Source organism: Mandrillus leucophaeus, unplaced genomic scaffold, assembly GCF_000951045.1.
Source record: "Mandrillus leucophaeus isolate KB7577 unplaced genomic scaffold, Mleu.le_1.0 Scaffold706, whole genome shotgun sequence".
In the NCBI taxonomy this organism is placed as follows: Eukaryota; Metazoa; Chordata; class Mammalia; order Primates; family Cercopithecidae; genus Mandrillus; species Mandrillus leucophaeus.
Genome location: NW_012107653.1, coordinates 426498 through 435235, shown reverse-complemented (window position 1 = coordinate 435235; position 8738 = coordinate 426498).

Below are 8738 nucleotides of genomic sequence, written 5' to 3'. Positions count from 1 at the left end.
TTTTTAGACTCGCTCTATCACCCAGGCTGGAGTGCAGTGGCGCGATCTCCGCTCACTGCAAGCTCCGCCACCCACATTCACTCCGTTCTCCTGCCTCAGCCATCGGAGTAGCTGGGACTACAGGCGCCCGCCACCACACCCGGCTAATTTTTTTTGTATTTTTAGTAGACACGGGGTTTCACCGTTTTAGCCAGTATGGTCTCGATCTCCTGACCTCGTGATCCGCCCTCCTCGGCCTCCCAAAGTGCTGGGATTACAGGCGTGAGCCACAGCGCCCGGTCATTCACCACCAAATCTTAACATGAATTTGAAAGCTCTAGGAGAGCTTTTTTATCCTACCATTCACTATTAACACTAGGTTCCATACCTTTTTCTTCAGTACACTTAGATTAGGGGAAGAAATGTTAGCAAAACCCACTTTGGTTATCAGCCATTTCTGCAATTACCACTCAGGCAACCCATTTAGTGCTTTGATGGGCCTATAAAAGGAAAACCTCTTCCAGTGTATTTAAAGAGGTGGTAGACTAGAAGAGGCTATTTTCTTAGCAAAATTTTGACCTGAGGCTCTCAGTATAATGGTATACCCTTTAGCGTTTATTCATTATGCATAAAATTAACTCCCTCTCTGGAGGTGGATTCTTCTTATGTCTTTAATTCTGTCCAAGAATTTCATTAGGAAATTTTGAGGAACTTCATTTCTGAAAAATCATTCAGCCTAAACCCTGGTTTCGAACTTTAGGCTGATTCTTCTGAGAGTTCTTTGAAACTTTGTTTTTTCTTTAAGTTAATCTTCCAGTTTAATGCACCTAAGAGTTTATAAAGTGTTTATATTTACTTTATCTGGTTTGAACTTTATAACTCCCTAAGGCAAAAAGCATGCACATGCGCACATACGTGTGCACACACACGCAAGCTCTAAGAAATTTCTGCTCTTTTTTCCTCAGACTTTATATATTCAAGGTCACCTTTTTGTTAGAAATATTCACAACATGATCTGGTATAGGGAATGATTTTTGAGATTAGTGTGAAACTCAAATGGCATCCTAATTTTTCAATTCAGAGGTCTCCACATTTTTAGTTCTCTTGACACTAGTCAGTATCTACTACAGTTCCTAGCCTACCGATTTGCCTCTGCTTGCTCCAACTGAAAAGTTTCTCTTGAAGGAAAGCATGCAGAGAATGCTAAGGATTATTTCTAGTATCGTTTTATTGTGTTTGGAAACTTTGGCTCAGGCAGCTAGTCATGCAGATCGTTTTAGTTTATCTATATTTAGGGCTGCTACAGCATGCCTATCTGACCAGAGTTATCTCCAACTTTATGGGATGGTAAGGACAAGAATATAGTAAACAAGATGGCCGAAATATACCTATTTATGCTATCTCCCTATTGGTTCTAATTCTGCCCTCTAAAAGTGCAGAGAATAGTTTCAATTCCTCTTCTACATAATAGCTCTTTAAAAATTGTAAGATAGCTGTGACTTCTTTTCTTCTTTGCCCCAAGCCTTCTCTTTCTAGTGTAAGCAACTAGATCTTTACTATCTTGGTCATCCTCAACAAGCCACCTAATTGGTATTGTGCCTGATGTTATGTACTTTTAAAATATGGTCTCAGATCAGACCTTGTTGAGTAGCCATGTTTGTTCAAACAATAAAATATTATACGGCAATAAAATGTATGAATAGTTTCTTGCATAGGAATGGGTGGATCTCAGCAATATAATGTTGAGTGAAAGAAGCCAGACACAGAATAATAGATCTTGATTACATATATGTAAAAGTTCAAAAAACAGCAAAACTAAGTCAGGGCATATTGGTTCATGCCTGGGCAACAGAGCAAGACCGTGTCTCAAATTAAAAAAAAAAAACAGTGAAACTAAGCCACTAATGTTCAGGGATGCATGTGTAGGTGGAAAAGCTATTAAAAAAAAAAGGGCATGATTCTCCTAAAAGTCAGGTTAATGATTACTTAGGTGGAAGAGAAAGGCCTTACTGGTTGGCAGGGGAATTCTGGGCTGCTGGAGATGTTCTTTTTCATGACCTGGGTGCTGGTTACATGGCTGTTTGATTCCTGGTAAACCGTTGAGTTACATATCTGTGTGCTCACTTTTCTGTATCTGTTATTCTTTACAATATAAAAGGTTTAAAGGCCGGGCATAGTGGCTCACATCTGTAATTCCAGCACTTTGGGAGGCGGAGGCGGGGGGGGTCACTTGAGCTCAGGAGTTCGAGACCAGCCTGGCAAACATAGTGAGACCTCGTCTCTACTAAAAATACAAAAAATTATCCCGGTGTGTGGCACATGTGTGTAATCCCAGCTACTCAGGAAGCTGAGGCACAAGAATCGCTTGAACCTGGGAAGTGGAGGTTGCAGTGAGCCAAGATCATGCCACTGCACTCCAGCCTGAGTGACAAGAGTGAGACTCTGTCTCCAAAAACAAACAAACAAAAAACCCCAAAAAACCCAAAGCTTTAAAAAAGTACAGTGCTTTGTTGTTTTCAACCCTCTGTTGCTATTCTTGTAATCATCACTGTTTCTCAAAGATTGTCAATAGAGAATCAGTAGTTTCATCTTTAAGTTCTTTTAGGTCTTATTCAAAGTCCAGCTAGGTAAAGAGAAATTACTCTTGGTGTTTCAAAAAGGGAATTTAATAAAAAGAATTAGTTGGCCAGGCGCAGTGGCTCACGACTGTAATCCCAGCATTCTGGGAGGCCGAGGCAGGCAGATCACCTGAGATCAGGAGTTCGAGACCAGCCTGACCAACATGGTGAAACCCCATCTCTACTAAAAATACAAAAACTAGCTGGGCGTGGTGGCATGCACCTGTAATTCCAGCTACTCGGGAGGCTGGGGCAGGAGAATCGCTTGAACCTGGGAGGCGGAGGTTACAGTGAGCCAAGATTGCGCCACTGCACTCCAGCCCGGGAGACAAAGTGAGACACTGTCTCAAAAAAAAAAAAAAAAAAAAAAAAATTAGTTACTGGCTGGGCACGATGGTTTACCTGTAATCCCAGCGTTTTGGGACAGAGGCTGAAGGATTGCCTAAGGCCAGGAGTTTGACACTAGCCTAGGCAACATAGCGAGACCCTGTCTGTACAAAAACATTTTTAAAAATTATCCAGGAGTGGTGGTGCATGCCTGTAGTCCCAGTTACTTGGGAGGCTGAGGTGGGAGGATAGCTTGAGCCCAGAGGTTTGAGGCTGCAGTGAGCTGTGATCATGCCACTGCACTCCAGCCTGGGTGATAGAGGGAGACCCCAACTCTTAAAATAATTGGTTACGTATTGGGTACAGTGCATATACTGCTTGGGTGATGGGTGCACTGAAATCCCAGAATTCACCATTAAATAACTCATCCATGTAACCAAAAACTATTGAAATAAAATTAGTTACAAAGATTTTGGATACATGGCATAGTAAAAGGGAGAAAGGGAGTAGGACAAAAGGAAGAAGAGTGATACCCAAAAATCAGAAACTAATAGTCCTGAGGTAGAGCCCACAAGCTTGTAACTTTTGTTGCACTGTTAGAGACATTATCACAATCAGTCTGGGTCTGCCCAAGTATTACCACCTTGAAATACTGAAAGGACTGAAAATACTATTGCTATTACTACAACTCCTGCCAGCAGCTGACACCCATTAGAGCCAAAAGCACTAAAAAGTTATAATCGATAAACATCTCTAAAATTGATAATAATGGTCACTAGCTCCTTGTGTTGAAATTTAAGTTAATGCATGTGAAATGTTTAGAATGGATGCTGACCCACAGAAGGCAAAATAAATGTTAGTTACTATTATTGTTACACGGATGATCTTTTAGAAAGTATTTATTGAATACTTACTATTTGCCAGAAACTACGCTAGATGCCTAGGGTTGTCATGAGAATGAATTAAGAGAATGCGTGTAGAGCAATCAGCACGGTACCCCCTCGTGTGGAAATAAGCAGAAGCCAAGAGATCTATTGAGTAGAGAACGCCCCCTGCTGGTTGGTAGGAGTAAGGAAGGGGAAAAGATCATTTTTTAAAAAGACATGAGTTTAAAGTTGGGATACCACTTATAAGATGACCTTGAGCAAATTACTTAGCCTCTACCAGTCTCAATTTATTTATTCGAAAATGGGAGTAATATGAAGTGCCTCTAAGCCTTGTGGTAAAAAATAGATAAGATAATTGGCATATTGTATAGCACAGTAGATACTCAATACATATTTGTTTAGTTAATAAATACCTTTCTAACTCTCTCATTGCATTTCTTTTTTTTTTTAATTGAGATAGAGTCTCGCTCTGTTGCCCAGGATGGACTTCAGTGGCGTGATCTTGGCTCACTGCAACTTCCGCCTCCCAGGTTCAAGTGATTCTCTTGACTCAGCCTCCCGAGTGGCTGAGATTACAGGTGCCTGCCACCATGCCCAGCTAATTTTATTTATTTATTTATTTATTTATTTATAAAGATGGGGTTTCACCATGTTGGCCAGGCTGATCTTGAACTCCTGGTCTCAAGTGTTTCCCCCACCTCAGCTTCCCAAAGTGCTAGAATTACAGTTGTGAACCACTGCGCCCAGCTTCCCATTGCATTTCTTTTCTTTCCCTCTTTTTTTTTGAGACAGAGTCTTGCTTTGTCACCCAGGCTGGAGTGCAGTAGCTCAATCTCAGCTCACTGCAACCTCCATCTTCCAGGTTCAAGCGATTCTCCTGCCTCAGCCTCCTGAGTAGCTGGGCCTACAGGCGTGCACCACCACGCCCAGCTAATTTTTGTATTTTTAGTAGAGATGTGGTCTCACCATATTGGCCAGCCTGGTCTCGAACTCCTGACCTCAAGTGATCCGCCTGCCTCGGCCTCCCAAAGTGCTGGGATTACAGGTGTGAGCCACCATGCTTGGCCCTCCCATTGCATTTCTAATGTCATAAGTAAATCAAGAATGGAGGAGGAAGAATATGATGATCCTCAGGGAAAGATATGTTGGCTAGTGATACTGTTGTAAACCCTGGCAAGAAACCCCTCACTAGCCTCACAGAGCAAAGCTTACATCAGAGAAAAATCCATCACCAAAGATCTGTCACGTGGTGCCTCTTCTTAATTCTATTTTCTCATTATGTCTTAATAGATCTTATCTCTAAAAAATACTAATTCCAATACAAATGTTAGGATCAGTCCTAACACTTGAATATTCATTCAACAAGTATTTAATGATCTTATACTATGTGTATTAGTGTGCTTAGGCTGCCATAACAAAATACCACAGACTAGGTGGCTTAAGCAACAAAATTTATTTCCACACAGTTCTGGAGGCTGAAAAGTCCAAAATCAGGGTGCTGGCCAATTTTGTTCTTAGTGAAGTCTCTTTTCCTGAGAGCTAGTTTTTTTGTTTGTTTGTTTTGTTTTTTTGGGTTTTTTTTTAGCAACATACTACTATTTCTTAGTGTTTTTCAAACCTGCCACCTTTTAGTACCACTACCCTAGATGTGGTTCTGATTTCTTATCTAGACCCTTGCTAGAGCCTCCTAAATGGTCTCCTTATCTCTGCCAATCAAACTTCCATACTCCTGCCAGAGTGAATTGGATTGTGTTTCATCTGCTTAGAATGCCTCATTGCTAATGGCATTCAATGTGCTTCACAAATCTGCCCCACTCTACCTTGTTCCAGTTTCTTTGGCATCACTCTCACTGCTCTGATGGCCCTCCCTGTCGCCCCACTAGATTATTCACTTTCCTGAACTTGAATATGAGAACAATGCCCTTGCATATCTCTGCACACTTGCTTATGCTGTTTGCTCAGCCTGGAATGCTCTTCTCTGCCTAGTGACTGGTTTAAATATCAGCCCCTCTCGCAAGTCTCACAGACGCTATCCCCTTTTGAGGTCAGAATTAATTTCTCAGTTCCTGCGCTATCAGACTGAGCTTTTCGAAGAGCAGGAAACAGTGATAAAAAGCAGTAGTAATAGTAATAGCAGTAGCTGCAAGCTTTCAATAAGAGGAGATCTTTTGGCTAGCTTGGACAGAAGAAAAGACTAGACAGCGTGGGTGCTTGGCTCATCTCTGTGGGAGTCAGGAAGTATAATCAGATTCACATGGGTGAAAGAGGCTGTCTCTTTGCTTTCAAGACGAACTACACCTAACCCATCCCACACTATCAAAGGAGAACTCTTTGAGCATGTCTTGCAGAAAAGAAAAATAATCATAGAAAAGTGCTTGCCTCTGCCTCATACCTCCCCCTCATTGTGAGCCTTCTTACCCTAAGTGGGAGGTGTGTGGAACTCTGAGGAATCTGTAGAGTGTACCGATGCATGGGTTCATAGCTTGTTGATGCTTAGGGTTCATTCTGCTCAGTCTGCCATTGTCCTGCTTCTCTCACAATTAGATTGTTCACAAATGGTTGTTCACCAGCCCACTGTTTCTGAGGTTCAGCCCATTGAGAGCAGAAAACAAAAACAGGACCTTGAAATGGCAAAGGGACTTGAGACAAAACAGTAGAGCTGATACAGGAATGGCTGATGGTGTTAATCCACTGTGTCTATGTCCTTGGGATCCCTGGAAAGACCAGGAATATTTCAGTGGGTTAGTTATTGTTTAAAGACTGTGGAATACCAGTCCAATGAGAGACCAGTGCAACAAAGAATATAAACATAGAATTTTATACAGTTCTGGCTGCAATGCTATAACAAACAGAAGTACTCACACATGGTTTTATGTCAGTTTGTGAATTGAGTTCAAGAGGCCCTAAATCTAAGTGCTGTATGTAAAATAAAAGCAATTAGTGCAGCTGTTACCTTGTATTCTGCAATCTGGAATTAAATTATGGGCAGAAAATGCAGAATATTTTTCCCACTTCAATTTAATCACAGTTTGGAAGCTTGTTTGTAGCTTCTTTTGTATCCCTTACAATATTTGGCACTGCTGTGCACAGAATAGACACTAAATAAACATGAAAGTCAGGAATGAGGTTAAAGATCCCTGCTTGACAGTCATTAGTATAGTCAAAACAGAGTTCTCACTGTCACTCCCCACCCTCCCTATATTTCTTTTGAGCCTTGTCCCAGCAGGAGGCCCCCAAGCCCCTCAAGGTAGTCCTAAATTAATCATCTCAATAGGCTCATCAATAGGCTTTTCTCTCTGACACCATTTCCTTTTTCTCTTTTTTTTTTTTTTTTTTTGAGACAAAGTCTTGCTCTGTCACCCAGGCTGGAGTGCAGTGGCACGATCTTGGCTCACTGCAACCTCCGCCTCCCAGGTTCAAGCGATTCTCCTGCCTAAGCCTCCCGAGTAGCTGGGATCACAGGCGCGCACCACCACGTCCGGCTAATTTTTTGTACTTTTAGTAGAGATGGGGTTTCACCATGTTGGCCAGGCTGGTCTTGAACTTCTGACCTCAGGTGATCCACCTGCCTCAGCCTCCCAAAGTGCTGAGATTATAGGCGTGAGCCACTGTGCCCGGCCACTATTTCCTTTTCTTGGGGTCAGTTGAGGTATCCCAACTCACAGAACTAATTCCAGAAAGTGTTGCTGGGAGAAATTGGGGATAATTTGTTAGGTTCTGGGCTTTGCACCTAAGAATCACTGCCTTAATTCTGTGCTTTATAGTGTGATGGAAAACATTGGTGCTAAGGACTGGGCTTGTTAGCAGGAATCTTTTCCTCTAGAATGGAATGCATTGATATGCAATAATGTCCTCTTTAGCATTTATATTCTTCTGAAACTTCAGTAATGCAACAAGTCATTCTCTGGCATCCAAGTGTAATTTCTACTTTACCTCCTTGAATCACAACACTTTCTCTACTGCTCTTCTTAGCACATTTTTCTTCCCCAGAACGCTTTCAGCAATGGGCCCATGAAACTGGTGGAACGTCCCTAAAATTGTACTCCATTATCTATTATATATTTGTTCATTGATCCCTGGCAGGTTTGCTCTGATTCAGCATGAATAACAATACTAGCTAACATTTATTTAATACTTACCATGTGACAGGCAATGTGCTAGGCACTTCATATATGCATCTCATTTCATCCTCATACCTACCCTCTGGCAATTTTAGTCTTTTCATTTTACCAAGAGGGAAACGAAAATCAATAAGCAGATAGTAGCATCAGGATTTGAGCCCAGGCAGTCAGCCTTCAGATCCCATGCTGGTAACCACTATGCTAGTACCACTCTGAAATATTAAAATGAGTATGTACTCAATAAATATTTGAATAAATAAATGATTAGAGGGCTCTAATTTCCAAAGGGCTTCCCCAAGGCCTCCCTTAAGCAGGGTCACGTGTTTTTGGCCCATTGCTCTGAGGAAGTTTAGACAGATGGTTGAGGGCAATTAGGTTGTGCTTGCATTTTCAAGCACAATTGAGTCCCACTTCAGGAAAGTAGAGAACAGTTCAAAAGTGAAATTGCCTTCTCTAGTCTGTTGAATATGAGTTAGCTGTGCTCTGGCAGTCTGCTTACTCTTAGCTACTCTTAGGAGAAAGGCTTGGGACCTGGGGAGTAGGCACCCCAAACCTACAACCTTAATAGCTACAGTTTTCTTGTGGGTAGAATGAGGGTAAGATGGGGACGACACACAGAACTTCAGTCTGGTAATATTTGCTTTTTAATTATTGGGTCATTTAATCTCTGTGTACCTCATTGTCTCCATTTATGAAGTGGGAGCAATCTCCCTGGCTTGCTTTCTATTTCCGAAGCAAAATACTGAATCAAACTAGTTCTAAGACTACAAAGGCTCTCCGAAGATTTAGCTGATTGTAACCATTAT